Source organism: Puma concolor, chromosome C1 (assembly GCF_028749965.1).
Source record: "Puma concolor isolate L17-30 chromosome C1, mPumCon1.1.hap2, whole genome shotgun sequence".
Classification (NCBI taxonomy): domain Eukaryota; kingdom Metazoa; phylum Chordata; class Mammalia; order Carnivora; family Felidae; genus Puma; species Puma concolor.
Window position 1 is genome coordinate 14,472,182 of NC_141674.1, and position 12,813 is coordinate 14,484,994.

Sequence of the window (12,813 nt, forward strand, 5' to 3'; positions counted from 1 at the left end):
GACCGCGAGATCATGACCTGAGCCGAAGTCGGCCGCTTAACCGACTGAGCCACCCAGGTGCCCCCACAATTAAATTTTAAAGAATTGTAACAGTAAATTCTCGGTACGGTGCTAGCCGTGTGCCACCCCCTCGCACACATCATTTCATTTCCTCCCAACCAGCCCTACAAGGTAGGTATCTCCAATCTACGAGAGAGACAGAGAGGCCGTGAGAAGTGAAGGTTAAGGTCACCGGGCAAGTAATGTGGGATTTAAATGCACCCGGGCCTTAGCCCAGAGGTAGCCGTCTCAGCTATGATGCTGCACCACTCTCTTTAGTCTAGCTGATGTCCTGAGGTGGCCCAAAAGATTTCAAACACAAATTGAAAGCCACCAAATTAGATGACTCTCACTAGTTCCCATGTGGCCACAGGCTAGCACCCCGCTTTGCAGCCAGCCCAGGCACTTCTGGGACAGACCTAACCTGTCTTTCCATCTTCATTTTCCTCCAGTCCCCTTCTTCCAGCCAGGCCTTAGCCAAACTGCATTATCTGCGGCTTCTAGCCCACACTGGGATGCCCACCTCGGGCCTCAACTCATGCCGATCTCTCGGTGTCCAAAAGATGTCCTTTTTCAAAAGTACAGTTTAATACTAAAATCAGCGAAGATTTCCTGCCAGCTTATTCTCATGAGCCCAATTCAGCCTCACAACCGCCTTATGAGGAAGAAACTATCATTGTCCCCATTTTACATATGAGAAAACTGAGGCCAATAGAGGTGAAGGCCACACATCTGGCAAATAGCGATGCCTGGATGCACCCCCACAGGCCTGTGTGACTTCAAACTCCAGATTCTTCTCTACTTTATCAAAGGGGCTCAGGGATTGCCATGAGCCTCCCTGGATTTGTGCAGCTGAACTGGAGCCTGCTGCCTCTGGACACCCCCCCGCCCCCCAGGCTTTATCTGGCCAGCCCCTCACCTGCTTTCGGGTCTAACAGCTGCTTGCTTAAGTGCCAGTCTCCTCCCCTAGGAGGGTCAGGGTCAGAGTGGACAATGCTCAGGACATCAGTGCTTCTCCCCCCAGGCTCCTTAGCAAAAGAGGGGGCCCCACCCCTCCTCCCTCCCAGCAGACCCTGCGTAACTTCCTTATCAAATTTGTCACCAATGCACAATGGATCGATTACAGGTTTACTTGTTTGTGGTCTGTCTCTCCAGAAAAAGCTCCACCGGGCAGTGGCTTTTGTGTCGTTTCCCTGATGCTCCCTACAACAGTGCCTGGCAGAGAAGGCGCTCAATCCCTGTGTGTGGAATGTGACAGCAAGGGTTGTAAAGGCTGAAATGCTGACTGTTGCAAACATTCTGTGTCTCGAGCCTCCTCGCCTGGAAGTCAGCCACCCCCACCTCTGCCTCTTTCTTACATTTCTCTACTGAGGGCAGTAACAGGTTACCAACAGGGACACCGGAGCCTCTGAATAAATACACCTTTGCTTACACCTGACTTGGCAAGGCCTCTGATACAGGCCACACTTTGGACCATGCTTTACCATTTGAGAAGCATTCGGACGTGGTATCATCAACGCTATGCACTTTTATGACCCCTGCTGAATAACAATGACAGGCTCACAGAGGTGGGGGGGTCACATCACAGCTATAGAGTGGCAATGCCAGGTTTATGGATTCTGAGGTTGGCTGGACCACTCTCTATCCACCGACCTTCCCACCCCCTACCAAATTCCTGGGGAGTTGGGGAGAACGCTCAGGCTGGCTGAGCATCTAGATAGATGCCCACGAGGGTTTGAGGCTCTGAGGTTCAGTCTCTCTCTGCCCTCTTCACATACTTCACAGTTGGTAAGATTCCAATGGTCTCTCCTCTCTGCTCAGCCCTCCCCAACCCTCCCCCCACTCCCCAAGAGCAGGATTTTATTCCATTCTTTGTAGTATACTCCCCAAGGGCAGCACTTGCCTTGTTCGCTGCTGTATTTTCAGTGCCTAAACATTACACACTGGCACACAGTCGGTGCTCAATTAATATCTGTCCAATGAATGAATGGATAGCCCTAAAGCTTAACGGGGTTTCATATTTTCTGCAGTGAAATAAACCCTGAGTCAGGGAAAAGAGAACTAACACGTTCACTCCTACTTCGTGTTTAGGCACTAGTCTTAGGTCAAGGCCCAGAGTCCAGCCCCGCTGTACTCCCAGCTGTGGCTCCAGAGAAAGGACATGGTGAACGCCTACTCCGTCTCTGTGCCCGGCACAGGTAACCCAGGTTTTAAAATGTTCTCCTCCCTAGGGGTACTGTCTTGGGGAAGTCATCTCTCGCAGCCTGTTTACCTAGCTGTCAAATCCCCTCAAAAGTTAGTAGTGCTAGTCCTTCTTTCCTACTCTGTCAACAGGTGGCAGGGTGAGAAACATGGCCCATCTGTAATTGGGGGCTTTTTTCCAGAAGGAATTCCCAGCCCCACCTTGGAATTCTCAGTTTGAAGGTGTGCTGTGAGCTCAGAAAGCCGCAGGGGCAAGGAGAGAGGACATCAGGGGTGCCCGGAAGCCTTCTTCACCGGTTCGTGGAGGGGCCACTTGCGACAAGGGAAAGCCCGCGACCCTGTGTGACCTTGGGCAAGTTCCTTCCTCTCCCAGGACCAGAGCAGCGTCCTCACTTGCCAAGGGAGGAGCTGGGCGACCTTTAAGGGCTCACAGCCCTGAGCCGGGAGGCAGGGAATGGCCTGAGTGCTCTGCCCGGCCTCAGTTTCCCCATCTGTCGCCCTACGTCATTTCTAGAGGCACTTTCCCTTCTGAAAGAAACCAAGCAACAACTAGGCAGCCTGGACACCTGCAGTCAACGCTGGGAGCAGTGTGAGGCCACTCCTCGGGAGGCCTGGCGCCCACGAGGGCGGAGAGTGGGGTGGGGGAGGGCAAAGGCCCGCGGGGCCGGGTCGGCCGGGCCACGCAGAGGCAACCCTCGTGCGGGCAGCCGCGGGGAGTGGCCCTGGGGTGGGGGAGCTCCACCCGCGGCCCACTTGAACCCGTACTACTTACCTGGCGGCGGCGGCAGCGGCGGCAAAGGCAAGGACTCCTCCGGTTCCCCCCGCCCGCTCGGCCCCGCCCCGCCCCGCCCCGCCCGCTCGGGCGATTCCGCGGCCGGCGCAGCAACGAGCTCCCGGCAGTCCCGCCCCTTCACGCTCGGCCCCGCCCCACCCCTCCCGCTCGGCCCCGCCCTTCCTGCCCGAGTGGTGCCGCCGCCAGCGCAGACCTTCCCGAGCTTGTGTGTGAGTCGGCGTTCCGGAACCCAGGCTCCTAAGTGTCCCAGCCCTTTTCTCTTGGTCGCCACTCCACGACAGGGGTGCCGGCGTCAGGAGGTGACGGGCCAACCCGAGCGCGAAACGCGGTGTGTGGGTCTGTTGGCCTTCCAGGAAACAGCAGGACCTCAGGGCCAGAGAGAAGGCCCTTCGAGGTTCCACCTTGAGGACACTGCTAGCCTGGGGCTTGGTCCCAGAGTGGAGGGCCAGAAAGCACTTGGATGGACATTTTCAAAAGTAAAGCGTGTGACATCAAGGAGCCAGCCACAGAAACAACCTTGCTGCATGTGTACACAGCACTTTGAAATTTGCAGAGTATTGACATAGCGATGGCCTGTGTGATTCTTCTTTCGGTTTGTCTAACGCTAAGTTTGGGCCAGTCACGGGGTCTTTCCGTTTGGGGTTTATGTGCCTGGCGCTCTGCCCGGAGACCTGCCTTTTCCTGCGTCTGTTTCTAGCTTTCCACTCAGGGAGGTTCTGTGAGTCTTCCCTGACCACCAGCCACATTCAGTCATTGAACAAATATTTACTGAGCACCTACTGTGTGCCAGGTACTGTTCTGAGCACAGAGAATCACACACCAGGTGCCGCTTCTGTTCTCTTTTAATGGTAGTACTTACCACTGTATGGGATTAATTTATTTTCCTGTTTGTTTATTTGACAATCTGTCTGTCATCATCCCCACTAGAACTTAAGAACTCTGAGTGTAGGGGGTCTCGGCTACCTTGTCCTCTGCCGTGTGCCCAGCCTCGGGGACTGTGCTGGGCACTTGGTAGGTGTCCAGAATTTAATGAATGCAAGAATGGCTCTTTATTCCTCTGGCAACCTTGTGAATTCTCATCATACCCATTCTACAGGACAGGAAACTGAGGATCAGGTCCAGGCTGTGCAGAAGCTGTAGAGCTAATAAGTGCCGGAGCCAAAGCCAAAGCCAGAATTGCCACAAAGCTCTTTCTCCTGGTGAAGACAGCTCAATACCACGAATGGAAAAGGCACTGGACAGGGTCAGAGACCAGCTTCCAGGGCAGAGCCGTTGACTCATGCCTCTTGTGGAATGCTGTATGCTTCCAGCTCCTCATTGCCCCACTGGCCAGTAATCATTAAGAAGAGCTGCTCTACCTACCTACAGGGCTCTTGTGAGGGTCAAATGGGTCAATGGTGTGCACTCTTCAGGGGCTTAGGGGCTTATACATGATCATGCGGGTTTTGTGCAAGATGGAATAGTAATAACCATATGGAAGCGGACGCCAACAGAAAAGCTTCAGGCAGCCCCCCCTTTGCTCAATGTCTGGTGGCCCCTTCCAGCAAGATTGTGTGGAACAATGCTGGACCAGGCACCACTCCACACAGTGGTTTTGCCCGGTCTCTAATTTGTTAGAGACCCTTTGTTGAACACTCTTGACTCTGGACACTGGATCCAGTTACAGCCATGCCCACTTAACCATTCTCACCCCAGCCACCCCCACGGAACAGCACACAGGACCTAACCCATAATCAAGGCTACAGGTAGGAAAGGTGGAGAAAAGATGTTTACTCCTCTGGCATAGGCTTTTGAAAGTGTCGAGGTTTGGTGTTGTGCACTGAAGAATTTACTTTCCTCATCTGTAAACTGAGGATAATTATGGCCTCCACAATCTACAAGGATTGTTGTAAGATTCGATAAGAAAATAAAGGATTTTTTTAATCGATATTTTATTTAAAATATCGATTTTAGGGGCACCTGGGTGACTCAGTCGGTTAAGCATCCGACTTCAGGTCAGGTCACGATCTCGCAGTCCATGAGTTCGAGCCCCGCGTCGGGCTCTGGGCTGATGGCTCAGAGCCTGGAGCCTGCTTCCAATTCTGTGTCTCCCTCTCTCTCTCTGCCCCTCCCCCATTCATGCTCTGTTTCTCTCTGTCTCAAAAATAAATAAACTTAAAAAAAAAAAGCTGCTGAGGATTCAACTCAGTTTAAAAAAATATAAAATAAAATATCGATTTTATTTATCGATAAGGATTTGATAAGAAAATAAAGGGAAAGTGCTTTGAACAGTAGCACGCAAGACACGCTCAGAAAAAATAAGCCATTACTCTCGGTAAACATCTTTTCTACTAAGACGGCCTCTATCAGCTCCTCCCAAAGGAATGTTTAGGGGGTTGTGCTGGAAGGAGACGCCTTCTCATACCCACTACCTACTTCAACCAGAATTTACTGAAAGTTGGTGAGGTTCTAGCCATTGCAGATACAGCCAGGGAAAGAACCGAAGGATTTCCAGCAAAGACATGGCGTTTGCATTCTAGTTTATGGGGGAGAGGCGAGACAGACAGGAATAACAAATAGATAATCTGCCAGGGAGCCGTGTTATCAAGAAAAAGGGAAGCAGGGTGAAGGGCACTGACGGAGGGGATGCTATCACGGTCGTCAGGGAGGCTTGCTGGGGACATTGGAAGTGAGAGGAAGCCAGCAACTGCAAAGGTGTTCAAGGGGGAATGTGCTTGACACTTTCAAGGAAAAGGCCAGAGGAGAGAGCTTGGTGGGGGGGGAGGGCGGGGCGTGGGGGAACAGACGAAAGTAGGGAGGCAGTGAGGGCCATATATCACCGTGAGCTTTGTAAAAAGCTGATGCTGGGGTCACCAGATTAGAGCAAATAGAAATATAGGACAACCCAGTTACATATGAATTTCAGGTACACAACAAATAAATACTTTTTAGTGTGAGTATGTCCCACTGTTGCCCAAACCATACTTCTATTAAAAAATTATTCAGGGGCTCCTGGGTGGCTCAGCTGGTTAGGCGTCCGACTCTTGATTTCAGCTCAGTTCATGATCTCACGGTTTGTGGGATTGAGCCCTCACCCAGAGTCAGGCTCTGTGCTGACAGTGTGGAGCCTGCTTGGGATTCTCTTTCTCTCCTCCTCTCTCTGCCCCTGCCCTGCTGGTGCTTTCTCTCTCTCAAGATAAATAAATTAAAAAAAATTCATTGTGTATCTGAAATGTAACTGGGTATCCTATATTTTTTCTGACAATTCTACTTGAGCCCGACCCCCAGAGATTCTGATTCTGTCGGTCTGGGGTCTGGTCAGGCATAGGCATTGTTCACAACCTCACTAGGTATTTCTGATGTGTGCTTAGCTTCAGAGACCACTGATATAGGGCCTTGCCTATGGATTTTATTCTGCATGAGATGGAGAATTGTTGAAGGTCTGGGGCAGTGATATGACATGATCCCACCTTTTAAAAGGATCCCACTGGCTCCTTGCAAGGACACGGGGGTAATCGTGGACACAGGCAACTGGTTAGGAAGCTATTGCTATAGCCAGGCTGGGGAAGGGGCTTATCTCTGTTGACTGCCCTCTATGGGCTAGGCACAATGAAAGCGCATAATGGAGGCATAGATTCCTGAGTCTAGTCCCAGACCTATTCTATTTAGAATTGTTCAAGGGTATGGAAGTCTGAGAATTTCTATTTTTAACAAGTTCCCCCTGATGATTCTGATGATCAGTCAGGTTTGGAACAACCAAATGGTTGGGTGTCATTCTCCCCAAAATTGTAACCATGGATACTGTTTAGGGAACACTATCCTGTGGCTGATGCTACATGCTTTCCATACTTACTGTATATCATTCGATCCTGTGCAGTTGATACCGTGATTAGCCCCGTTTCGAAGAGGAAGGGACTGAAGCTCAGAGAGGTTAAATAACTTGGCCAGCGTCAACTCTCTGCAAAATGGCAGAGCCAGGATTCCATCCCAGACCCGACTGATTCTGCTCTCCTGTCTTTTCAGAGGCTTAAATATCAATACAGGTTCAGAACTATTTAGATGACTTTCAGATCATGAATCCTCAGCAGGAGACGGCTCCTTCACTATGTCCAATAGATGTCTGTCCTTCCAGGATGTAGGTGGGACTGGCCTGGCATTGGTGTGTGTTGAATGGAACTGAAATACGGGGGTGATGTCACCGATGACAGTTACTCATCCCCTCCTGTAGAGTATGCTTATGATGCCCTTATGCTGAACTTGAGACTGAAGGACCCAGAAGAATGTTTACGGTCACTTCTTTCCTAACAACAGTCAGAAATAAATAGGGCTCCCCTGGGGAGGAAATGGACCCACCATCAGAGGAGGCCCACAGTGGAGGGTGCTGCAGATGGTCTGTGGTTACCATGGATATTGTTATATTGATGAGCAATCCCTTGTTTGAATTTCCAAGGCATCTTTGACCCAGAGAATTAAACATCTTTTTGTTAAATTGGACCTTCAATTGGTGCAATGAATTGGAATTGGCTAAGCTAAGCAGCAGGAGGTTGGGGTCAAAGCCGCTTGGGTTAGTATTTCCCCCCATTGTTCCTGTGTGTTAGGTGATCATTTCACAGTCCTCTGTCTTATCTCTTATACAGAGGCTTGGGTGACGACCTCTGCCTGCTTCTTATCTAAGAATGCTTTGCACTTGCCCCTGGTCTGATATTTTCTAATGGATGAGACCCACATCATCAGTGGTATGTGAGGTAACTTTAGCTGGCACATGAACTTACATGAACCTCTTGGATCATACATGAAAAAGTTGTTCCCTTCAATCCTTATTCCACTGAAAACATAGTTTAATGCCATTGCATCTTTCTTTTTTTTTGAGGTACAATTTAAAAACTTTTTTTAATGTTTATTTATATTTGACAGACAGAGAGAGACGAAGACACAGAATCCGAAGCAGGCTGCAGGCTCTGAGCTGTCAGCAAAGAGCCTAATGTGGGGCTCGAACCCACGAACCATGAGATCGTGACCTGAGCTGAAGTTGGACGCTTAACTGACTGAGCCATCCAGGCGCCCCAAGGTACAATTTCTTTAATGTTTATTTTAATTTTGAGAGAGAGACAAAGCACGAACAGGGCAGGGGCAAAGAGAGAGGGAGACACAGAGTCCAAAGCAGGCTCCAGGCTCTGAGCTGTCAGCACAGAGCCCCATGTGGGGCTCGAACCCACGAGCCATGAGATCATGAGCTGGGCCCCCACACAAAAGTGAGCTCAGATGCTGTATTTGCCTTTATGTATCTGGCTTATTTCACAACACAATGTCCTCCAGGTTCCTCCATGTTGGAGGACCACAATGGAGGACTCCCTTCTTTTTTTAGGGCTGAGCAATATTTCACCGCGCTCTTTTAGCATTTGCTAATTTTCCTTTTTAGCAAAGGGAGAATAGGCCTCAGCTCAGAGCCTTTGGCTCTCCAAAATACCAAGTTAGGATGTGAGCTTTCTGGTATTTATTTATTTCATAGCCTTTGTATTTTGGAATGGTCTCAGACTGATAGAAAGTTACAAAGATAGTACAGAATTCTGACCTAAGAACCACGTGTCCTCTCCCGTTTCTCCAGTGTTAGCCTGACACAGGGCTCGAACCCATGAACCGTGAGATCATGACCCGAGCTGAAGTCAGATGCCCAACCGACTGAGCCACCCAGGTGCCCCTCATTTTTTAAGTTATTAAGAATTACTTCCTATAATGCAAAAAGAAATTTTTTTTAATGTATGACAGTGACCTATTTCTTTTTAAAACATTAAGCACAGGGGCACGTGGGTGGCTCAGTCAGTTGAAAGTCCCACTTCGGCTCAGGTCACGATCTCACGGTTCATGAGTGTGAGCCCAGCATCAGGCTTTGTGCTGACAGCTCAGAGCCTGGAGCCTGTTTCAGAATCTGTATCTCCCTCTCTCTTTGCCTCTCCCCTGTGAGCACTCTGTCTCTAAATAAATAAATAAATAAATAAATAAATAAATAAATAAATAAAATAATTAATTAAATAAAAAATATCTTAAACATTTAAAATAAAAAATGAAACATTAAGCTCAGAAAAATGGGATTATTTAAAAAAAAATAATAGTAAAAGTGGTATGCAGACATGATAAAAAAAAATTCTTGATTTCCTTCAGGTTGACTTCACCTGTAGGAAAATCCTCCCCATGGGCTGGCATGATGGTTACCAGCCAGATGGGCGGTCTTCCAGCCACGCCAGTTTCTCTCACTGGTCTTTAGAACGTACGTTTCCAAAGGATGGTAAGCCACTGCTATGACTATCAGACATTGACCAGCACGGTGGCCCACATCATGACATTGATGACTTATGGAGCATAAGATCCAGAGGGAGGTGGTTCCATAGTTGGTCCGGTAGCTCAGTGATGTCAGCAACGGCCTACACTTTTTCCACTTTTTCTCACCCTTGGCACGTTGGACCACTCTGTCCTGTGGTCCAAAGATGGCTCCCTCGGGGGCACTCATCCTTCAGTAGTTATGTTCAAAAGCAGAAAAGAGGAAACAGGGAGCTCTCCTCGTGGGCCTTTCCTCATGGGATTCTCCCCTACGGTCAGGGTGGAAACGATTTCCCAGAAGCCCCCTCGTTAGGATCACATGTCTGTGTCACATGACCATCCCTGGCTGCCAGGGACTCTGGGAAAGGAAGGATCTGCCACAGAGACTGGTTCAGACCCCTGTAGATGGGAACAAGCCAGCCCTAACATTTGTGGGGCTCAGGGCAAAAACACAAAATGATAAATGAAACATGTCCAGCCCGATAGATACACCTTCAGAACCACACGGAAGATCAGGCGTGGATTTAGAATCCTTCAGCTCCTTGGGGTTCCGTGCCAGGATGTGGCTCCTGGCTCACTGCCCATCCTCCATCTCCCCCATCCCATACCACGTGAGGTCTCACACACAGGTGTGTGGACACTCCAGCCTACACATCTGAGCTCTGTCTGCCCCTCCCACAAACAACCGCCCTTGGCCACTGCTCAAACCTAGGTGACTGCACCCTTGGGAGAATGGGTCAGGGAAGAGACTGACTCCTATAGGCTGGACGTGAGCTCGGGGCTCTTTGGAGAGGGGATATCAGGGTACTGGGTATCCACAGTGTGGGCTTAGGTGGGCACAACTTCTTAGTTTTGTAATTCGTCTCTCCATTGGGATGGGCATGGCTGGAGGAGGGTCAGAGTGGGGCTCTCTGAAGGGTGGGGCACGGAGCAGAGACTGCTCTTGCCAGTATTGATTGGGCACCCTACTGCCCCCCCCCCTCCAAAATCAGGTTTCTCTCAAGGCAGGAGGGATAATGGCTGTTGAGCAGGCAGCCCTCAGTGTCTGTCCCTGTGTAAATTCAGTGGTCTTAAGTCTTACTGACTCTCACCTTTCTAGGACCTAACCCAATGCCTCGTGTTTGGCAGGTGCTCAACAAATAGTTTCTGAATGGTTGAGTGCATGGATGAATGAATGAATGAATGAATGAATGAATGAATGAATGCTATTTGAAACTGTTCTTTATCCCCCTCACACAGGAATGGATGCTATTGAAAGCCAGAGTCTAGAAGGGAAGCCCTGAGGGAGTTTGTTCAGGGTCCAGGGCAGAGCAACAGCCCCGAACTCCTGACGTCTTGTCTGCTGTATGCCCCCTCCACACCATGCTCACCTCCAGTGGACACTTCTTTGTCATGCGTGTGGCCACAGACTTCTCTCCGGGGTTTGTTGCCATTTCAGACTCTCTGGGCTGCTAGGAGCTCTGAGTGCTCCCACACCCAGCCCTCCATGCCCAGTGTTGGACCTCTGCCACCTGGTGTATGGGACCCTCCCCACCATCATGGCCTCCTTCCTCCCGCTGACAAATCCCCAACTCAGACAGGTCTGCTCTCTGCCCCTGACTATGTTGTGTACTAGCCAGCTCCCATGCTTGCCTCCCATTTCCTGCTGCCTGCGATATTCTCATTCAACCCATTTTTTTTCCGGCTGTTCAAATCAAATCCTTGATTCAAGACCCAGTCAGTTCCCGTAGCCTTCCTGAGGCTTTTGGCTGCCCCAGCCCCCTTCCTCCTGTCTGCCCTAGGAACTCACCGATGCTGTGTTCTGCCCCAGACAGTCTTCCATTTAACACTCAACGGAGGTCACAGGCCTCACCGAGCACTGGCTTTTATGTTGGGGAAGGGATGAGGAGGTATTGGAATTCTCTGGGTAGCCAGCCTCCTTAAAGAGAGATATTCAAGGATATGACAGATATTCAAGGATATTCAAGGATATGACAGCATGGACAGGCAGGATAGGATTGGCAGACAGCTAGGACTCACCAAGACTGCTGATCAGGGAAGTCAGGACATGGGGTTATCTTTTTGCCAGCCAGAGGCTACGTGGCCTCCCTCTTGTCTGCCTCTCTGTGACTTTCAACTTCATTAGTCACTTGCATCCAGCTTCCTACCTTTGACATGCACAGGGCTCCATATCAGCTCCTTAACTTTCACTGCACGTGACCTCGTAACTCAAGCACGTGCAAATGAGTCAGGGTTCCTTTGGTTACAAGAAAAAACAAACCAGTCAAAATGGTGTAAGCAAAGAAAGGGGATTTATTGACTCGTGTGACTATTGAAAACTCCAGAGGAAACTCAGGTTTCAGGCATGCCCGACCCAGGTACTCAAATAAAATGATTAGGAACTTCTCTCTATCAGGGAGAATGCTGGGCTCAGCTTCCCCCTGGGTTGGCTTTACCAGTAGAAAAATCTGTCCCGTAGGGGAGCCAAGACAGACACCAGAAAGTCCAGACAAACATTCTACCAGCTTAGCAACTCTGGTGGAGAAAACACCCCCTCCAGGTAGTGCCAGTAAGATTCCTAGGGGGAGCTGTCACTGGCTCAGCCTTGAACCAAACCCTGTGGCCCAGGCTAATGATGCTTTGATTGGCAGGTTTGAGACACATACTCTCCCCCCAAATACAAATATGGTACTATTATCATCAGAAGCCACCTGGACAGAGATTAGGTGGGGAGGAGGCAAACCCCTCAAAGAGACCTCCAATAAGGTGGAGGTTGACCTCTAATGAGCTGGAGTCAGGGTGGAGGATTGGGGTACACGCCTGCTGCTCACATAGGTTCTCTATGGGGCCATCAGCTACTGTCTGTCTTCTCAGTGCCCCTCATTCTTCTGCAAATAGCACCATTCTTTGAGGTCCTTCTCCTCTCTCGTCACGAGATTCCATTGGGGCTGCCAGCCACAGCCCTGCTGGTCACGGAGGGCATGTGACCCAAGAGGACCAATCAGAGTCCTTCCTTGGGATTTGTCATCATTTACCAAAGGAAGACACTTTGTCTGTTTCTGGAGGTGAAGCTAGGAAGACACCAGCAGGAGATGGTCAAGTTTCCAAGCTAGTGGAAAAAGCTGGTCGGAGAGAACAAAACCCAAGTGCAGAGAGACAAGGAGACAGAAATGGGGAAGAGTAGTCTGAAGGAAGAAGGCCCAGGCCCTAATTTCATCGTCACCAATGCCCACCAGGAGACTGCCTTTGCCACCTTTTGGTTATGTGAGCGGTACATTCATCTTTTTGCCTAACTAGAGCGGTTCATGTTTGCGTAATTGGTGTGTCCTCTGTGCCAATACACCATGCCAAGTGGTCTCTACAGGTGTTCTTGTTTGATGCTCACTAGTCTGTGATTATTTCCCCTTTTTATAGATGCGGGAACTGAGGTTCAGAGAGTTTGAAATAAGGAACTCATTCATACAGCCGGTAAGTAGCCGAGTCGGGCCTCACACCGGACAGACTGT

General features: G+C 49.9%; 1 protein-coding gene across 4 annotated transcripts in view; it reads right to left on the reverse strand.

Moving 5' to 3' along the window:
• The window catches only part of TMCO4 (transmembrane and coiled-coil domains 4), a 95,639-nt gene extending 92,483 nt beyond the window's left edge, over nucleotides 1-3,156 (reverse strand). For 3 of the 4 annotated variants that reach the window (XM_086715860.1, XM_086715859.1, XM_086715861.1), the window contains exon 1: nucleotides 3,014-3,141. The gene's annotated coding sequence lies outside the window, so the exon portion shown is untranslated. Of the gene's footprint in view, nucleotides 1-3,013 lie in introns of all 4 variants that reach the window. The other variant, XM_025935346.2, reaches the window with a different exon arrangement.
• Nucleotides 3,157-12,813: the final 9,657 nt, after the last annotated feature.